Genomic DNA, 20402 nt, shown 5'->3' with positions numbered 1-20402 from the left:
GTCCAGTTTCTCCTGAGTACGCTGATACCCCATATGTGGGGGTAAACCACTGTTTTGGCACACGTCGGGGTTCAGAAGGGAAGTAGTGACGTTTTGAAATGCAGACTTTGATGGAATGCTCTGCGGGCGTCAGGTTGCGTTTGCAGAGCCCCTGATGTGCCTAAACAGTAGGAACTCTCCGCAAGTGACTCCATTTTGGAAACTAGACCCCCAAGGGAACTTATCTAGATGTGTGGTGAGCACTTTGAACCCCCAAGTGCTTCAACAGAAGTTTATAACGCAGAGCAGTGAAAATAAAAAATAATTTTTCTTTCCTCAAAAAAGATTTTTAGCCCAGAATTTTTTATTTTCCCAAGGGTAATAGGAGAAATTGGACCCCAAAAGTTGTTGTCCAGTTTCTCCTGAGTACGCTGATACCCCATATGTGGGGGTAAACCACTGTTTTGGCACACGTCGGGGTTCAGAAGGGAAGTAGTGACGTTTTGAAATGCAGACTTTGATGGAATGCTCTGCGGGCGTCAGGTTGCGTTTGCAGAGCCCCTGATGTGCCTAAACAGTAGAAACCCCCCACAAGTGACCCCATTTTGGAAACTAGACCCCCCAAGGAACTTATCTAGATGTGTGATGAGCATGTTCAACCCCCAAGTGCTTCACAGAAGTTTATAACGCAGAGCCGTGAAAGTAAAAAATCATTTTTCTTTCCTCAAAAAAGATGTTTTAGCAAGCAATTTTTTATTTTCACAAGGGTAACAGGAGAAATTGGACCCCAATATTTGTTGCCCAGTTTGTTGTGAGTACGCTGATACCCCATATGTGGGGGTAAACCACTGTTTGGGCACACGTCAGGGCTCGGAAGGGAAGTAGTGACATTTGAAATGCAGACTTTGATGGAATGGTCTGCGGGCGTCACATTGCATTTGCAGAGCCCCTGATGTGCCTAAACAGTAGAAACCCCCCACAAGTGACCCCATTTTGGAAACTAGACCCCCGAAGGAACTTATCTAGATGTGTGGTGAGCACTTTCAACCCCCAAGTGCTTCACAGAAGTTTATAACGCAGAGCCGTGAAAATAAAAAATAATTGTTCCTTCCTCAAAAATTATGTTTTAGCAAGTAATTTTTTTATTTTTGCAAGGGTAACAGGAGAAATTGGACCCCAACAGTTGTTGCCCAGTTTGTCCTGAGTACGCTGGTACCCCAAATGTGGGGGTAAACCACTGTTTGGGCACACGTCGGGGCTTGGAAGGGAGGGAGCACCATTTGACTTTTTGAACGCAAGATTGTCTGGAATCAATGGTGGCGCCATGTGTTATGATCCCAATGGCAGAGGATCTCAGAGATTACAGCAAAGTCTGCAAACATAAATACCAGCTCATAGGGAAGTGGTAACTAGGCTGACCATATACCTGATCCTAGCACAAACAACTAACAGTAGCCGGGGAACGTGCCTACGTTGATTCTAGACGTCTCGCGCCAGCCGGAGAACTAACTAACCCTGTCAGGGAAAATAAGACCTCTCTTGCCTCCAGAGAAAAGACCCCAAAGTTATAATACAAGCCCCCAACAAATAATAACGGTGAGGTAAGAAGAAAAGACAAACGTAAGAATTAACTAGATTTTAGCAAAGAGAGGCCCACTGACTAATAGCAGAAGATAGTAAGATGACTTATATGGTCAGCAAAAAACCCTGCAAAATATCCACGCTGAGTATCCAAGAACCCCCGAACCGACTAACGGTGAGGGGGGAGAATATCAGCCCCCTAGAGCTTCCAGCGATATCAGGAATCACATTTTGTACAAGCTGGACAAAAATATGAACAATGCAAATAAACAAAAAATAAGAAAGCAGGACTTAGCTTATCTTGCAAAGAACCAGGACCTGAAGACAGGAGCAAACAGAAATGAACTGATTACAACGATGCCAGGCACTGGACTGAGAATCCAGGAAGTTTAAATAGCAACACCCCAGGCCTAACGAACAGGTGAGTACCAACCTGGGAAAAGACAATCCAAGTGCCAAACCACTAGTGACCACAAGAGGGAGCCAAGAAGTATAATTCACAACAGTACCCCCCCTTTAAGGAGGGGTCACCGAACCCTCACCAAGACCACCAGGGCGATCAGGATGAGCAGCGTGGAAGGCACGAACCAAATCGGCCGCATGAACATCAGAGGCGACCACCCAGGAATTATCCTCCTGACCATAGCCCTTCCATTTGACCAAATACTGAAGCCTCCGTCTAGAGAGACGAGAATCCAAGATCTTCTCCACCACGTACTCCAACTCGCCCTCAACCAACACCGGAGCAGGAGGCTCAACAGCAGGAACCACAGGCACAACGTACCGCCGCAATAAAGACCTATGGAACACGTTGTGAATGGCAAACGACACCGGAAGATCCAAACAAAAAGAAACCGGGTTAAGAACTTCCAAAATTTTATAAGGACCAATAAAGCGAGGCTTAAACTTAGGAGAGGAAACCTTCAGAGGGACATACCGAGAAGACAACCAAACCAATTCCCCAACACGAAGTCGGGGACCCACACCGCGGCGGCGGTTGGCAAAACGCTGAGCCTTCTCCTGTGACAACTTCAAGTTGTCCACCACATGATTCCAAATCCGCTGCAACCTATCCACCACGGAATCCACCCCAGGACAATCAGAAGACTCAACATGACCCGAGGAGAAACGAGGATGAAAACCAGAGTTGCAGAAGAATGGCGAAACCAATGTAGCGGAACTAGCCCGATTATTAAGGGCAAACTCAGCCAATGGCAAGAAGGTCACCTGTTGTGAAATTGGATTCTGGGCTCCCCCGGTGGCCACTTGTGGAATTGCACTTGTGTGCATCATCCCCTCTGTTCACCTGCTCCTATCAGGATGTGGGAGTCGCTATATAACCTTGCTCCTCTGTCAGTTTCATGCCGGTCAACAATGTAATCAGAAGCTTTCTGTGCATGTTCCTGCTACTAGACAACTCCCAGCTAAGTTGGACTTTTGTCCTTGTGTGTTTTTGCATTTTGTTCCTGTTCACAGCTGCTGTTTCGTTACTGTGTCTGGAAAGCTCTTGTGAGCGGAAATTGCCACTCTGGTGTTATGAGTTAATGCCAGAGTCTTAAAGTAATTTCTGGATGGTGTTTTGATAGGGTTTTCTGCTGACCATGAAAGTGCCCTTTCTGTCTTCCTGCTATCTAGTAAGCGGACCTCGATTTTGCTAAACCTATTTTCATACTACGTTTGTCATTTCATCTAAAATCACCGCCAATATATGTGGGGGCCTCTGTCTGCCTTTTGGGAAAATTTCTCTAGAGGTGAGCCAGGACTGTCTTTTCCTCTGCTAGGATTAGGTAGTTCTCCGGCTGGCGCTGGGCATCTAGGGATAAAAAAACGTAGGCATGCTACCCGGCCACTTCTAGTTGTGCGGCAGGTTTAGTTCATGGTCAGTATAGTTTCCATCTTCCAAGAGCTAGTTCTCATATATGCTGGGCTATGTTCTCTCGCCATTGAGAATCATGACAGTTTGACCGGCCCAAAAAAGGGTTAAATTACTGGCTGAGAAAGGAGAGAAAAAAGAAGTCTGCTACAATTTTTTTTTTTTTTTCCCTCTAGTTCTGAGTGTGCTCTTAATTGAATCACTTGCTAGTCTGCCTATACTGCAGCCTTCCTCTCTTTCTCTCCTTCTAATCCTTGAATGGCTCTGTGTTCACCTGTTTCAAATGGATCTTCAGAGTGTAGCTACAGGTTTGAATAATCTCGCCACAAAGGTACAAAATTTGCAAGATTTTGTTGTTCATGCACCTATGTCTGAGCCTAGAATTCCTTTGCCTGAATTCTTCTCGGGGAATAGATCTCACTTTCAAAATTTTAAAAATAATTGCAAATTGTTTTTGTCCCTGAAGTCTCGCTCTGCCGGAGACCCTGCACAGCAGGTCAGGATTGTAATTTCCTTGCTCCGGGGCGACCCTCAAGACTGGGCTTTTGCATTGGCACCAGGGGATCCTGCGTTGCTCAATGTGGATGCGTTTTTTCTGGCCTTGGGGTTGCTTTATGAGGAACCTCATTTAGAGCTTCAGGCGGAAAAGGCCTTGATGTCCTTGTCTCAGGGGCAAGATGAAGCTGAAATATACTGCCAAAAATTCCGCAAATGGTCTGTGCTTACTCAGTGGAATGAGTGCGCCCTGGCGGCGATTTTCAGAGAAGGTCTCTCTGATGCCATTAAGGATGTTATGGTGGGGTTCCCTGTGCCTGCGAGTCTGAATGAGTCCATGACGATGGCTATTCAGATCGATAGGCATCTGCGGGAGCGCAAACCTGTGCACCATTTGGCGGTGTCTACTGAGAAAACGCCAGAAAATACGCAATGTGATAGAATTCTGTCCAGAAGCGAGCGGCAGAATTTTAGACGAAAAAATGGGTTGTGCTTCTATTGTGGTGATTCAACTCATGTTATATCAGCATGCTTTAAGCGTACTAAGAAGCCTGACAAGTCTGTTTCAATTAGCACTTTACAGTCTAAGTTTATTCTATCTGTGACCCTGACTTGTTCTTTGTCATCTATTACCGCGGACGCCTATGTCGACTCTGGCGCTGCTTTGAGTCTTATGGATTGGTCCTTTGCCAAACGCTGTGGGTATGATTTGGAGCCATTGGAGGCTCCGATACCTCTGAAAGGGATTGACTCCACCCCATTGGCTAGTAATAAACCACAATACTGGACACAAGTGACTATGCGTGTTAATCCGGATCACCAGGAGGTTATTCGCTTTCTGGTGCTGTATAATCTACATGATGTTTTGGTGCTGGGATTGCCATGGTTGCAATCTCATAACCCAGTCCTCGACTGGAGAGCTATGTCTGTGTTAAGCTGGGGATGTAAAGGAACTCATGGGGACGTACCTTTGGTTTCCATTTCATCATCTATTCCCTCTGAGATTCCTGAATTCTTGTCTGACTTTCGTGACGTTTTTGAAGAACCCAAGGTTGGTTCACTGCCTCCGCACCGGGAGTGCGATTGTGCCATAGACTTGATCCCGGGTAGTAAATACCCTAAGGGTCGTTTATTTAATCTGTCTGTGCCTGAACACGCGGCTATGCGAGAATATATAAAGGAGTCCTTGGAAAAGGGACATATTCGTCCTTCGTCATCTCCCTTAGGAGCCGGTTTTTTCTTTGTGTCTAAGAAAGACGGCTCTTTGAGGCCGTGTATTGATTATCGACTTTTGAATAAAATCACGGTTAAATATCAATATCCGTTACCACTGCTTACTGATTTGTTTGCTCGTATAAAGGGGGCCAAGTGGTTCTCTAAGATTGATCTCCGTGGGGCGTATAATTTGGTGCGAATCAAGCAGGGGGATGAGTGGAAAACCGCATTTAATACGCCCGAGGGCCATTTTGAGTATTTGGTGATGCCTTTTGGTCTTTCAAATGCCCCTTCAGTCTTCCAGTCCTTTATGCATGACATTTTCCGCGATTATTTGGATAAATTTATGATTGTGTATCTGGATGATATTCTGATTTTTTCGGATGACTGGGACTCTCATGTCCAGCAGGTCAGGAGGGTTTTTCAGGTTTTGCGGTCTAATTCCTTGTGTGTGAAGGGTTCTAAGTGTGTTTTTGGGGTTCAAAAGATTTCCTTCTTGGGATACATTTTTTCCCCCTCTTCCATCGAGATGGATCCTGTCAAGGTTCAGGCTATTGGTGATTGGACGCAACCCTCTTCTCTTAAGAGTCTTCAGAAATTTTTGGGCTTTGCTAACTTTTATCGTCGATTTATTGCTGGTTTTTCTGATGTTGTAAAACCATTGACTGATTTGACTAAGAAGGGTGCTGATGTTGCTGATTGGTCCCCTGATGCTGTGGAGGCCTTTCGGGAGCTCAAGCGCCGCTTTTCTTCCGCCCCAGTGTTGCGTCAGCCTGATGTTGCTCTTCCTTTTCAGATTGAGGTCGACGCTTCTGAAATCGGAGCTGGGGCGGTGTTGTCGCAGAGAAGTTCCGACTGCTCCGTGATGAGACCTTGTGCTTTTTTTTCCCGTAAATTTTCGCCCGCCGAGCGGAATTATGATATTGGGAATCGGGAGCTTTTGGCCATGAAGTGGGCTTTTGAGGAGTGGCGTCACTGGCTTGAGGGGGCCAGACATCAGGTGGTGGTATTGACTGACCACAAAAATTTAATTTACCTTGAGTCTGCCAGGCGCCTGAATCCTAGACAGGCGCGCTGGTCGTTGTTTTTCTCTCGGTTTAATTTTGTGGTGTCTTACCTACCGGGTTCTAAGAATGTTAAGGCGGATGCCCTTTCTAGGAGTTTTGAGCCTGACTCCCCTGGTAATTCTGAGCCCACAGGTATCCTTAAACATGGAGTGATATTGTCTGCCGTTTCTCCAGACCTGCGGCGGGCCTTGCAGGAGTTTCAGGCGGATAGACCTGATCGTTGCCCACCTGGTAGACTGTTTGTTCCTGATGATTGGACCAGTAGAGTCATCTCTGAGGTTCATTCTTCTGCGTTGGCAGGTCATCCTGGAATCTTTGGTACCAGGGATTTGGTGGCAAGGTCCTTCTGGTGGCCTTCCCTGTCACGAGATGTGCGAGGCTTTGTGCAGTCTTGTGACGTTTGTGCTCGGGCCAAGCCTTGTTGTTCTCGGGCTAGTGGATTGTTGTTACCCTTGCCTATCCCGAAGAGGCCTTGGACGCACATCTCGATGGATTTTATTTTGGATCTGCCTGTTTCTCAGAAGATGTCTGTCATCTGGGTGGTGTGTGACCGTTTCTCTAAGATGGTCCATCTGGTTCCCTTGCCTAAGTTGCCTTCTTCTTCCGAGTTGGTTCCTCTGTTTTTTCAAAATGTTGTTCGTTTGCATGGTATTCCGGAGAATATCGTTTCTGACAGAGGGACCCAATTCGTGTCTAGATTTTGGCGGGCATTCTGTGCTAGGATGGGCATAGATTTGTCTTTTTCGTCTGCTTTCCATCCTCAGACTAATGGCCAGACCGAGCGGACTAATCAGACCTTGGAGACATATTTGAGGTGTTTTGTGTCTGCGGATCAGGATGATTGGGTTGCTTTTTTGCCTTTGGCGGAGTTCGCCCTCAATAATCGGGCCAGCTCTGCCACCTTGGTGTCCCCGTTTTTCTGTAATTCGGGGTTTCATCCTCGATTTTCCTCCGGTCAAGTGGAATCTTCGGATTGTCCTGGAGTGGATGCTGTGGTGGAGAGGTTGCATCAGATTTGGGGGCAGGTGGTGGACAATTTGAAGTTGTCCCAGGAGAAGACTCAGCTTTTTGCCAACCGCCGTCGTCGTGTTGGTCCTCGGCTTTGTGTTGGGGACTTGGTGTGGTTGTCTTCTCGTTTTGTCCCTATGAGGGTTTCTTCTCCTAAGTTTAAGCCTCGGTTCATCGGCCCGTACAAGATATTGGAGATTCTTAACCCTGTGTCCTTCCGTTTGGACCTCCCTGCATCCTTTTCGATTCATAATGTTTTTCATCGGTCATTGTTGCGCAGGTATGAGGTACCGGCTGTGCCTTCCGTTGAGCCTCCTGCTCCGGTGTTGGTTGAGGGTGAGTTGGAGTACGTTGTGGAAAAAAAAAAACTCCAGTATCTGGTCAAATGGAAGGGATACGGTCAGGAGGATAATTCTTGGGTCACTGCCTCTGATGTTCATGCCTCCGATCTTGTCCGTGCCTTTCATAGGGCTCATCCTGATCGCCCTGGTGGTTCTGGTGAGGGTTCGGTGCCCCCTCCTTGAGGGGGGGGTACTGTTGTGAAATTGGATTCTGGGCTCCCCCGGTGGCCACTTGTGGAATTGCACTTGTGTGCATCATCCCCTCTGTTCACCTGCTCCTATCAGGATGTGGGAGTCGCTATATAACCTTGCTCCTCTGTCAGTTTCATGCCGGTCAACAATGTAATCAGAAGCTTTCTGTGCATGTTCCTGCTACTAGACAACTCCCAGCTAAGTTGGACTTTTGTCCTTGTGTGTTTTTGCATTTTGTTCCTGTTCACAGCTGCTGTTTCGTTACTGTGTCTGGAAAGCTCTTGTGAGCGGAAATTGCCACTCTGGTGTTATGAGTTAATGCCAGAGTCTTAAAGTAATTTCTGGATGGTGTTTTGATAGGGTTTTCTGCTGACCATGAAAGTGCCCTTTCTGTCTTCCTGCTATCTAGTAAGCGGACCTCGATTTTGCTAAACCTATTTTCATACTACGTTTGTCATTTCATCTAAAATCACCGCCAATATATGTGGGGGCCTCTGTCTGCCTTTTGGGAAAATTTCTCTAGAGGTGAGCCAGGACTGTCTTTTCCTCTGCTAGGATTAGGTAGTTCTCCGGCTGGCGCTGGGCATCTAGGGATAAAAAAACGTAGGCATGCTACCCGGCCACTTCTAGTTGTGCGGCAGGTTTAGTTCATGGTCAGTATAGTTTCCATCTTCCAAGAGCTAGTTCTCATATATGCTGGGCTATGTTCTCTCGCCATTGAGAATCATGACAGTCACCCAATCATCCTGGTCCGCAGAAACAAAACATCTCAAATAAGCCTCCAGTGTCTGATTAGTTCGCTCCGTTTGGCCATTGGTCTGAGGATGAAAGGCAGATGAAAACGACAAATCAATGCCCATTTTAGCACAAAAAGATCGCCAGAATCTGGACACAAACTGGGATCCTCTGTCGGACACGATATTCTCAGGAATGCCGTGCAAACGAACCACATTCTGAAAAAACAAAGGAACTAGATCGGAAGAGGAAGGCAACTTAGGCAAGGGCACCAAATGGACCATCTTGGAAAAACGATCACACACCACCCAGATGACAGACATTCCTTGAGACACCGGAAGATCAGAAATGAAATCCATGGAAATGTGTGTCCAAGGCCTCTTCGGGACGGGCAAGGGCAAAAGCAACCCGCTAGCACGAGAACAACAAGGCTTAGCCCGAGCACAAGTCCCACAGGACTGCACAAATGACCGCACATCCTGTGACAAGGAAGGCCACCAAAAGGACCTAGCCACCAAATCTCGGGTACCAAAAATTCCCGGATGCCCTGCCAACACCGAGGAATGAACCTCGGAAATAACTCTGCTGGTCCATTTATCAGGAACAAACAGTCTGTCGCGTGGACAAGAGTCAGGTCTACCAGCCTGAAATCTCTGCAACACACGTCGCAAATCAGGAGATATGGCCGACACGATTACTCCCTCTTTAAGAATACCAGCTGGCTCCGAGACTCCAGGAGAGTCAGGCACAAAGCTCCTAGAAAGAGCATCAGCCTTAACATTCTTCGAACCAGGCAGGTACGAGACCACAAAGTCAAAACCAGAGAAAAACAATGACCAACGAGCCTGTCTAGGATTCAGGCGCTTAGCAGACTCGAGATACATCAGATTTTTGTGATCAGTCAAGACCACCACACGATGCTTAGCACCCTCGAGCCAATGACGCCACTCCTCAAATGCCCACTTCATGGCCAACAACTCCCGATTACCAACATCATAGTTCCGCTCAGCAGGCGAAAACTTCCTAGAGAAAAAAGCACATGGTCTCATCACAGAGCAACCAGAGCCTCTCTGCGACAAAACAGCCCCAGCACCGATCTCAGAAGCATCCACTTCAACCTGAAAGGAAAGTGCGACATCAGGCTGGCACAAAACAGGCGCCGAAGTAAACCGGCGCTTCAGCTCCTGGAAGGCCTCCACGGCTGCAGGAGCCCAATTAGCCACATCAGAACCTTTCTTGGTCATATCCGTCAAAAGTTTAACAACGCTAGAAAAGTTAGCAATAAAACGACGGTAGAAATTAGCAAACCCCAAGAACTTCTGAAGACTCTTAACAGACGTGGGTTGAGTCCAATCATGAATAGCTCGGACCTTGACTGGGTCCATCTCCACAGCAGAAGGGGAGAAAATAAAACCCAAAAAGGAAACCTTCAGCACTCCAAAGAGGCACTTTGAGCCCTTCACAAACAAAGCATTATCACGCAAAACCTGAAACACCATCCTGACCTGCTTTACATGAGAATCCCAATCATCAGAAAAAAACAGAATATCATCCAGATAAACAATCATAAATCTATCTAGATACTTCCGGAAGATATCATGCATAAAGGACTGAAACACTGAAGGAGCATTAGAGAGCCCAAAGGGCATCACCAAGTACTCAAAATGACCTTCGGGCGTATTAAATGCAGTTTTCCATTCATCTCCCTGCCTAATGCGCACAAGGTTGTACGCACCACGAAGATCTATCTTGGTGAACCACTTGGCACCCTTAATCCGAGCAAACAAGTCTGACAATAGTGGCAAAGGATACTGAAACTTAACAGTGATTTTATTCAGAAGCCGATAGTCTATACAAGGTCTCAAAGACCCGTCTTTCTTGGCCACAAAAAAGAATCCCGCACCAAGAGGGGAAGAGGATGGACGAATATGCCCCTTCTCCAAAGACTCCTTGACATAAGAACGCATCGCGGCATGCTCGGGTACAGACAAATTAAATAATCGTCCCTTAGGAAATTTACTGCCAGGAATCAAATCTATAGCGCAGTCACAGTCCCTATGAGGAGGAAGAGCACTGGACCTGGACTCACTGAATACATCCTGATAGTCACACAAATACTCAGGAACTTCTGAAGGAGTAGAAGAAGCAATAGACACCGGCGGAGAATCGCAATGAATTCCCTGACAACCCCAACTCGACACAGACATAGCCTTCCAATGCAAAACTGGATTATGGGTCTGTAACCATGGCAGACCTAAAACGACCAAATCATTCATTTTATGCAGAACAAGAAAACGAATCACCTCCCGATGTTCAGGAGTCATGCACATGGTCACTTGTGTCCAATACTGCGGTTTATTTTCCGCCAGTGGCGTAGCATCAATTCCTCTGAGAGGAATCGGAACTTTTAAAGGCTCCAGGACAAAACCGCCGCGCTTGGCAAAGGACAAGTCCATAAGACTCAGGGCAGCACCTGAATCCACAAACGCCATAACAGGGTAGGAAGACAATGAGCAAATTAAAGTCACAGACAAAATAAATTTAGGCTGCAAATTACCAATGGTGACAGGACTGACAACCTTGGTTAGGCGTTTAGAGCATGCTGATATAACGTGTAGAATCACCACAGTAAAAACACAGCCCATTCTGACGTCTATGATTTTGTCGTTCGGTTCTAGTCAGGATTCTATCACATTGCATTGAGACAGGTGTCCGTTCAGACAACACCGCCAGAGGATTAGCGGATTTGCGCTCCCGCAAACGCCGATCAATCTGAATAGCCAGCGCCATAGAATCATTCAGACTTGTAGGAATTGTGAAACCCACCATCACATTCTTAATGGCTTCAGACAGGCCATTTCTGAAATTTGCGGCCAGAGCACATTCATTCCATTGAGTAAGCACGGACCATTTCCGAAATTTTTGGCAATACACTTCAGCTTCATCCTGGCCCTGAGAGATAGCCAGTAGAGCTTTTTCTGCCTGAATTTCAAGATTAGCTCCTCATAAAGCAATCCGAGCGCCAGAAAAAACGCATCAACATCCGCCAATGCCGGATCTCCTGGCGCCAACGAGAAAGCCCAATCCTGAGGGTCGCCACGCAAGAAGGAGATAACAATTTTAACTTGCTGAGCTGAATCTCCAGACGAACGAGGTTTCAAAGATAGAAACAATTTACAATTATTCCTAAAATTCCTAAATTTAAATCGATCTCCAGAGAACAGCTCAGGAATAGGTATCTTAGGCTCTGACATAGGACTGCTAACAACAAAATCCTGAATGCCCTGCACTCGTGCAGCAAGCTGATCCACACTAGTAATCAAGGTCTGAACATTCATGTCTGCAGCAAAGCTTCAAGCCACTCAGAGAAAAAGGGGAAGGAAGAAAGAGAAAAAAAAACAAAAAAAAACTCAGAACTTCTTTTCTTTTTAATCCCGCTTCTGCAATGCATTAACTATTCACTTGGCCTGGCATACTGTTATGATCTCAATGGCAGAGGATCTCAGAGATTACAGCAAAGTCTGCAAACATAAATACCAGCTCATAGGGAAGTGGTAACTAGGCTGACCATATACCTGATCCTAGCACAAACAACTAACAGTAGCCGGGGAACGTGCCTACGTTGATTCTAGACGTCTCGCGCCAGCCGGAGAACTAACTAACCCTGTCAGGGAAAATAAGACCTCTCTTGCCTCCAGAGAAAAGACCCCAAAGTTATAATACAAGCCCCCAACAAATAATAACGGTGAGGTAAGAAGAAAAGACAAACGTAAGAATGAACTAGATTTTAGCAAAGAGAGGCCCACTGACTAATAGCAGAAGATAGTAAGATGACTTATATGGTCAGCAAAAAACCCTGCAAAATATCCACGCTGAATATCCAAGAACCCCCGAACCGACTAACGGTGAGGGGGGAGAATATCAGCCCCCTAGAGCTTCCAGCGATATCAGGAATCACATTTTGTACAAGCTGGACAAAAATATGAACAATGCAAATAAACAAAAAATAAGAAAGCAGGACGTAGCTTATCTTGCAAAGAACCAGGACCTGAAGACAGGAGCAAACAGAAATGAACTGATTACAACGATGCCAGGCACTGGACTGAGAATCCAGGAAGTTTAAATAGCAACACCCCAGGCCTAACGAACAGGTGAGTACCAACCTGGGAAAAGACAATCCAAGTGCCAAACCACTAGTGACCACAAGAGGGAGCCAAGAAGTATAGTTCACAACAGTACCCCCCCTTTAAGGAGGGGTCACCGAACCCTCACCAAGACCACCAGGGCGATCAGGATGAGCAGCGTGGAAGGCACGAACCAAATCGGCCGCATGAACATCAGAGGCGACCACCCAGGAATTATCCTCCTGACCATAGCCTTTCCATTTGACCAAATACTGAAGCCTCCGTCTAGAGAGACGAGAATCCAAGATCTTCTCCACCACGTACTCCAACTCGCCCTCAACCAACACCGGAGCAGGAGGCTCAACAGCAGGAACCACAGGCACAACGTACCGCCGCAACAAAGACCTATGGAACACGTTGTGAATGGCAAACGACACCGGAAGATCCAAACAAAAAGAAACCGGGTTAAGAACTTCCAAAATTTTATAAGGACCAATAAAGCGAGGCTTAAACTTAGGAGAGGAAACCTTCAGAGGGACATACCGAGAAGACAACCAAACCAATTCCCCAACACGAAGTCGGGGACCCACACCGCGGCGGCGGTTGGCAAAACGCTGAGCCTTCTCCTGTGACAACTTCAAGTTGTCCACCACATGATTCCAAATCCGCTGCAACCTATCCACCACGGAATCCACCCCAGGACAGTCAGAAGACTCAACATGACCCAAGGAGAAACGAGGATGAAAACCAGAGTTGCAGAAGAATGGCGAAACCAATGTAGCGGAACTAGCCCGATTATTAAGGGCAAACTCAGCCAATGGCAAGAAGGTCACCCAATCATCCTGGTCCGCAGAAACAAAACATCTCAAATAAGCCTCCAGTGTCTGATTAGTTCGCTCCGTTTGGCCATTGGTCTGAGGATGAAAGGCAGATGAAAACGACAAATCAATGCCCATTTTAGCACAAAAAGATCGCCAGAATCTGGACACAAACTGGGATCCTCTGTCGGACACGATATTCTCAGGAATGCCGTGCAAACGAACCACATTCTGAAAAAACAAAGGAACTAGATCGGAAGAGGAAGGCAACTTAGGCAAGGGCACCAAATGGACCATCTTGGAAAAACGATCACACACCACCCAGATGACAGACATTCCTTGAGACACCGGAAGATCAGAAATGAAATCCATGGAAATGTGTGTCCAAGGCCTCTTCGGGACGGGCAAGGGCAAAAGCAACCCGCTAGCACGAGAACAACAAGGCTTAGCCTGAGCACAAGTCCCACAGGACTGCACAAATGACCGCACATCCTGTGACAAGGAAGGCCACCAAAAGGACCTAGCCACCAAATCTCGGGTACCAAAAATTCCCGGATGCCCTGCCAACACCGAGGAATGAACCTCGGAAATAACTCTGCTGGTCCATTTATCAGGAACAAACAGTCTGTCGGGTGGACAAGAGTCAGGTCTACCAGCCTGAAATCTCTGCAACACACGTCGCAAATCAGGAGATATGGCCGACACGATTACTCCCTCTTTAAGAATACCAGCTGGCTCCGAGACTCCAGGAGAGTCAGGCACAAAGCTCCTAGAAAGAGCATCAGCCTTAACATTCTTCGAACCAGGCAGGTACGAGACCACAAAGTCAAAACCAGAGAAAAACAATGACCAACGAGCCTGTCTAGGATTCAGGCGCTTAGCAGACTCGAGATACATCAGATTTTTGTGATCAGTCAAGACCACCACACGATGCTTAGCACCCTCGAGCCAATGACGCCACTCCTCAAATGCCCACTTCATGGCCAACAACTCCCGATTACCAACATCATAGTTCCGCTCAGCAGGCGAAAACTTCCTAGAGAAAAAAGCACATGGTCTCATCACAGAGCAACCAGAGCCTCTCTGCGACAAAACAGCCCCAGCACCGATCTCAGAAGCATCCACTTCAACCTGAAAGGAAAGTGCGACATCAGGCTGGCACAAAACAGGCGCCGAAGTAAACCGGCGCTTCAGCTCCTGGAAGGCCTCCACGGCTGCAGGTGCCCAATTAGCCACATCAGAACCTTTCTTGGTCATATCCGTCAAAAGTTTAACAACGCTAGAAAAGTTAGCGATAAAACGACGGTAGAAATTAGCAAACCCCAAGAACTTCTGAAGACTCTTAACAGACGTGGGTTGAGTCCAATCATGAATAGCTCGGACCTTGACTGGGTCCATCTCCACAGCAGAAGGGGAGAAAATAAAACCCAAAAAGGAAACCTTCAGCACTCCAAAGAGGCACTTTGAGCCCTTCACAAACAAAGCATTATCACGCAAAACCTGAAACACCATCCTGACCTGCTTTACATGAGAATCCCAATCATCAGAAAAAACCAGAATATCATCCAGATAAACAATCATAAATCTATCTAGATACTTCCGGAAGATATCATGCATAAAGGACTGAAACACTGAAGGAGCATTAGAGAGCCCAAAGGGCATCACCAAGTACTCAAAATGACCTTCGGGCGTATTAAATGCAGTTTTCCATTCATCTCCCTGCCTAATGCGCACAAGGTTGTACGCACCACGAAGATCTATCTTGGTGAACCACTTGGCACCCTTAATCCGAGCAAACAAGTCTGACAATAGTGGCAAAGGATACTGAAACTTAACAGTGATTTTATTCAGAAGCCGATAGTCTATACAAGGTCTCAAAGACCCGTCTTTCTTGGCCACAAAAAAGAATCCCGCACCAAGAGGGGAAGAGGATGGACGAATATGCCCCTTCTCCAAAGACTCCTTGACATAAGAACGCATCGCGGCATGCTCGGGTACAGACAAATTAAATAATCGTCCCTTAGGAAATTTACTGCCAGGAATCAAATCTATAGCGCAGTCACAGTCCCTATGAGGAGGAAGAGCACTGGACCTGGACTCACTGAATACATCCTGATAGTCACACAAATACTCAGGAACTTCTGAAGGAGTAGAAGAAGCAATAGACACCGGCGGAGAATCGCAATGAATTCCCTGACAACCCCAACTCGACACAGACATAGCCTTCCAATCCAAAACTGGATTATGGGTCTGTAACCATGGCAGACCGAAAACGACCAAATCATTCATTTTATGCAGAACAAGAAAACGAATCACCTCCCGATGTTCAGGAGTCATGCACATGGTCACTTGTGTCCAATACTGCGGTTTATTTTCCGCCAGTGGCGTAGCATCAATTCCTCTGAGAGGAATCGGAACTTTTAAAGGCTCCAGGACAAAACCGCAGCGCTTGGCAAAGGACAAGTCCATAAGACTCAGGGCAGCACCTGAATCCACAAACGCCATAACAGGGTAGGAAGACAATGAGCAAATTAAAGTCACAGACAAAATAAATTTAGGCTGCAAATTACCAATGGTGACAGGACTGACAACCTTGGTTAGGCGTTTAGAGCATGCTGATATAACGTGTAGAATCACCACAGTAAAAACACAGCCCATTCTGACGTCTATGATTTTGTCGTTCGGTTCTAGTCAGGATTCTATCACATTGCATTGAGACAGGTGTCCGTTCAGACAACACCGCCAGAGGATTAGCGGATTTGCGCTCCCGCAAACGCCGATCAATCTGAATAGCCAGCGCCATAGAATCATTCAGACTTGTAGGAATTGTGAAACCCACCATCACATTCTTAATGGCTTCAGACAGGCCATTTCTGAAATTTGCGGCCAGAGCACATTCATTCCATTGAGTAAGCACGGACCATTTCCGAAATTTTTGGCAATACACTTCAGCTTCATCCTGGCCCTGAGAGATAGCCAGTAGAGCTTTTTCTGCCTGAATTTCAAGATTAGCTCCTCATAAAGCAATCCGAGCGCCAGAAAAAATGCATCAACATCCGCCAATGCCGGATCTCCTGGCGCCAACGAGAAAGCCCAAACCTGAGGGTCGCCACGCAAGAAGGAGATAACAATTTTAACTTGCTGAGCTGAATCTCCGGACGAACGAGGTTTCAAAGATAGAAACAATTTACAATTATTCCTAAAATTCCTAAATTTAAATCGATCTCCAGAGAACAGCTCAGGAATAGGTATCTTAGGCTCTGACATAGGACTGCTAACAACAAAATCCTGAATGCCCTGCACTCGTGCAGCAAGCTGATCCACACTAGTAATCAAGGTCTGAACATTCATGTCTGCAGCAAAGCTTCAAGCCACTCAGAGAAAAAGGGGAAGGAAGAAAGAGAAAAAAAACAAAAAAAACTCAGAACTTCTTTTCTTTTTAATCCCGCTTCTGCAATGCATTAACTATTCACTTGGCCTGGCATACTGTTATGATCCCAATGGCAGAGGATCTCAGAGATTACAGCAAAGTCTGCAAACATAAATACCAGCTCATAGGGAAGTGGTAACTAGGCTGACCATATACCTGATCCTAGCACAAACAACTAACAGTAGCCGGGGAACGTGCCTACGTTGATTCTAGACGTCTCACGCCAGCCGGAGAACTAACTAACCCTGTCAGGGAAAATAAGACCTCTCTTGCCTCCAGAGAAAAGACCCCAAAGTTATAATACAAGCCCCCAACAAATAATAACGGTGAGGTAAGAAGAAAAGACAAACGTAAGAATGAACTAGATTTTAGCAAAGAGAGGCCCACTGACTAATAGCAGAAGATAGTAAGATGACTTATATGGTCAGCAAAAAACCCTGCAAAATATCCACGCTGAATATCCAAGAACCCCCGAACCGACTAACGGTGAGGGGGGAGAATATCAGCCCCCTAGAGCTTCCAGCGATATCAGGAATCACATTTTGTACAAGCTGGACAAAAATATGAACAATGCAAATAAACAAAAAATAAGAAAGCAGGACTTAGCTTATCTTGCAAAGAACCAGGACCTGAAGACAGGAGCAAACAGAAATGAACTGATTACAACGATGCCAGGCACTGGACTGAGAATCCAGGAAGTTTAAATAGCAACACCCCAGGCCTAACGAACAGGTGAGTACCAACCTGGGAAAAGACAATCCAAGTGCCAAACCACTAGTGACCACAAGAGGGACCCAAGAAGTATAGTTCACAACAGCCATGTTGCGTTTGGAGACCCCTGATGTGCCTAAACAGTGGAAACCCCTCAATTCTAACTTCAACACTAACCCCAACACACCCCTAATCCTAATCCCAACTGTAGCCATAACCCTAATCACAACCCTAACCCCAACACACCCCTAACCACAACCCTAACCGCAACACACCCGTAACCCTAATCCCAACCCTAACCCTAATCCCAACCCTAACCACAACTGTAACCCCAACACACCCCTAACCCTATCCGTAACCCTAACCACAAGCCTAATCTTAACCCTATTTCCAATCCTAGCCCTAATTCCAACCCTAACTCTAATTCCAACCCTAACCCTAAGGCTATGTGCCCACGTTGCGGATTCGTGTGAGATTTTTCCGCACGATTTTTGAAAAATCTGCAGGTAAAAGGCACTGCGTTTTACCTGCGGATTTACAGCAGATTTCCAGTGTTTTTTTGTGCGGATTTCACCTGCGGATTCCTATTGAGGAACAGGTGTAAAACGCTGCGGAATCCGCACAAAGAATTGACATGCTGCGGAAAATACAACGCAGCGTTTCTGCACGGAATTTTCCGCACCATGGGCACAGCGGATTTGGTTTTCCATAGGTGTACATGGTACTGTGAACCTGATGGAAAACTGCTACGAATTCGCAGCGGCCAATCCGCTGCGGATCCGCGGCCAATCCGCTGCTGATCCGCGGCCAATCCGCTGCCAAATCCGCACTGTGTGCACATGCCATAACCCTAACCCTACCCCTAACCCTACCCCTACCCCTAGTTCTAACCCTAACCCTAGTGGAAAAAGAAAAAAAAATATTTTCTTTATTTTATTATTGTCCCTACCTATGGGGGTGATAAAGGGGGGGGGTTATTTATTATTTTTTTATTTTGATCGCTGTGATAGAACCTACCACAGCGATCAAAATGTACTTGTAACGAATCTGCCGGCTGGCAGATTCGGCGGGAGCACTGCCATTTTGGAAGATGGCGGCGCCCATGGAGAAGACGGACCGACACCGGGAGCCTCGGTAAGTATAAGGGGGGGGAGATCGGGGCACGGGGGGGGCATCGGAGTACGGGGGGGTGACATAGGAGCACGGGGGGAGCGGACAGGAGGACGGGGGAGCGGAGCACAGGACGGAGGGGACTACGGGACAGATTGGTGGCTTGGGAGGGGCGATCGGTGGGGTGGGGGGGTGTCACTTCAGTGAAATATTACAATCCAGCCATGGCCGATGATATTGCAGCATCGGCCATGGCTGGATTGTAATATTTCACCAGTTTTTTAGGTGAAATATTACAAATCGCTGATTGGCAGTTTCACTTTCAACAGCCAATCAGAGCGATCGTAGCCACGGGGGGGGTGAAGCCACCCTCCCCTGGGCTGAAGCACCACTCCCCCTGTCCCTGCAGATCGGGTGAAATTGGAGTTAACCCTTTCACCCGATCTGCAGGGACGCGATCATTCCATGACGCATACGCTGCGTCACAGGTCGGATTGGCACCGACTTTCATGACGCAGCGTATGCGTCAAAGGTCGGGAAGGGGTTAAAAGAAAAAATGGTGTGAGACCCCGTGTAATTTTCTTAACCAGCAGAGGGAAAGCCGACGGCTGGGGCAGATGTTTATAGCCTGGGAAGGGGATAATACCCATGGAGCATCCCAGGCTATTAATATCAGCTCACAACTGTATACTTAGCTTTTACAGGTATACCATGTCAACTCACTCAAACCTTAGCGGGACCGTGACTCGGGCTTGAGGAGGTCAAGATTGCTGACATACTAACGCCGGCCCAAAAGCAACAATTTAGGGAACTGCTGCAGGAGAACTGGGACCTGCTCTCGGAGTTGCCAGACGCACAGAGGCGTTGAACATGACGTGCTAACAGAGCCGCATGTAAGGGAAAACCTCAAACCCTACAGAATCCCCGAACCACACCAGGAGATAATTTCCAAGGAGGTGAAGAGAATGCTGGACCTCGAGGTGATAGAGGAATCAAGAAGTGGCTGGTCAAGTCCCATCGTCCTCGTATCGAAGCCCAATGGCGAGTGGCGATTTTGTAATGACCTCCGCAGGCTCAATGAGGTGTCCAGTGTACCCAATGTCCCGTGTGGATGAACTCACATGGGATGTTAAATACCTGGTAATGAGAATCAGGCAGTGTCTCTTAGGAGAGCAGGAACTCCAACTGTGCGGGTCAACTGCAGGGGAATCCTGCAGGGAAAGGACTCATATGGGCTGTGTTTTCTTCGTTTTACCTTTATGCCAGCAAGTCTCGGTTTATTTTGCTGAACCCGCCAAGGTTTATGCTATCCACAATAAACCAGCAGGTGATCATCTACCAGAATGTTTCCTCTGTCTACCTGGGAAAGCAGTGGAGTGTGTCAACCCCTCACAACATGTACAGAAAGCTGCACACACACTGTACTAATTGTATATGTCACTGACATCTATATATCCATCTATTCTATGTGTATAACCCATATATCTGTATCTATGTGTGTAATCCATCTCTTCTAGACTGTCGGGTCCCGGTGTCATTTTAGAGTACGTGGCTGCTGAATTGCCGGCTTTTCTTCTATCTATATAATATATATACATATATATGTGTGTGTCACTGACATCTATATATCTATGTACTCTGTGTATATATCTATCCTATCTATTCTAACCTGTCACTCTGATTTTACTGTATGCGGCACATAAATTACCGGCTTTTTATCTAT

The 20402-nt window shown here is 46.8% G+C and overlaps 1 pseudogene across 1 annotated transcript in view; it reads right to left on the bottom strand.

Annotated features, from left to right (window-relative positions):
• LOC143817346 (protein XNDC1N-like) overlaps positions 1 to 20402 on the bottom strand; it is a 313063-nt pseudogene that overhangs the window by 129242 nt on the left and 163419 nt on the right. The window lies entirely within an intron of this gene.

Source organism: Ranitomeya variabilis, chromosome 3 (genome assembly GCF_051348905.1).
Source record: "Ranitomeya variabilis isolate aRanVar5 chromosome 3, aRanVar5.hap1, whole genome shotgun sequence".
In the NCBI taxonomy this organism is placed as follows: Eukaryota; Metazoa; Chordata; class Amphibia; order Anura; family Dendrobatidae; genus Ranitomeya; species Ranitomeya variabilis.
Note: the sequence above shows the minus strand (reverse complement) of the source record. Positions and strands in the feature narration are given on the sequence as shown.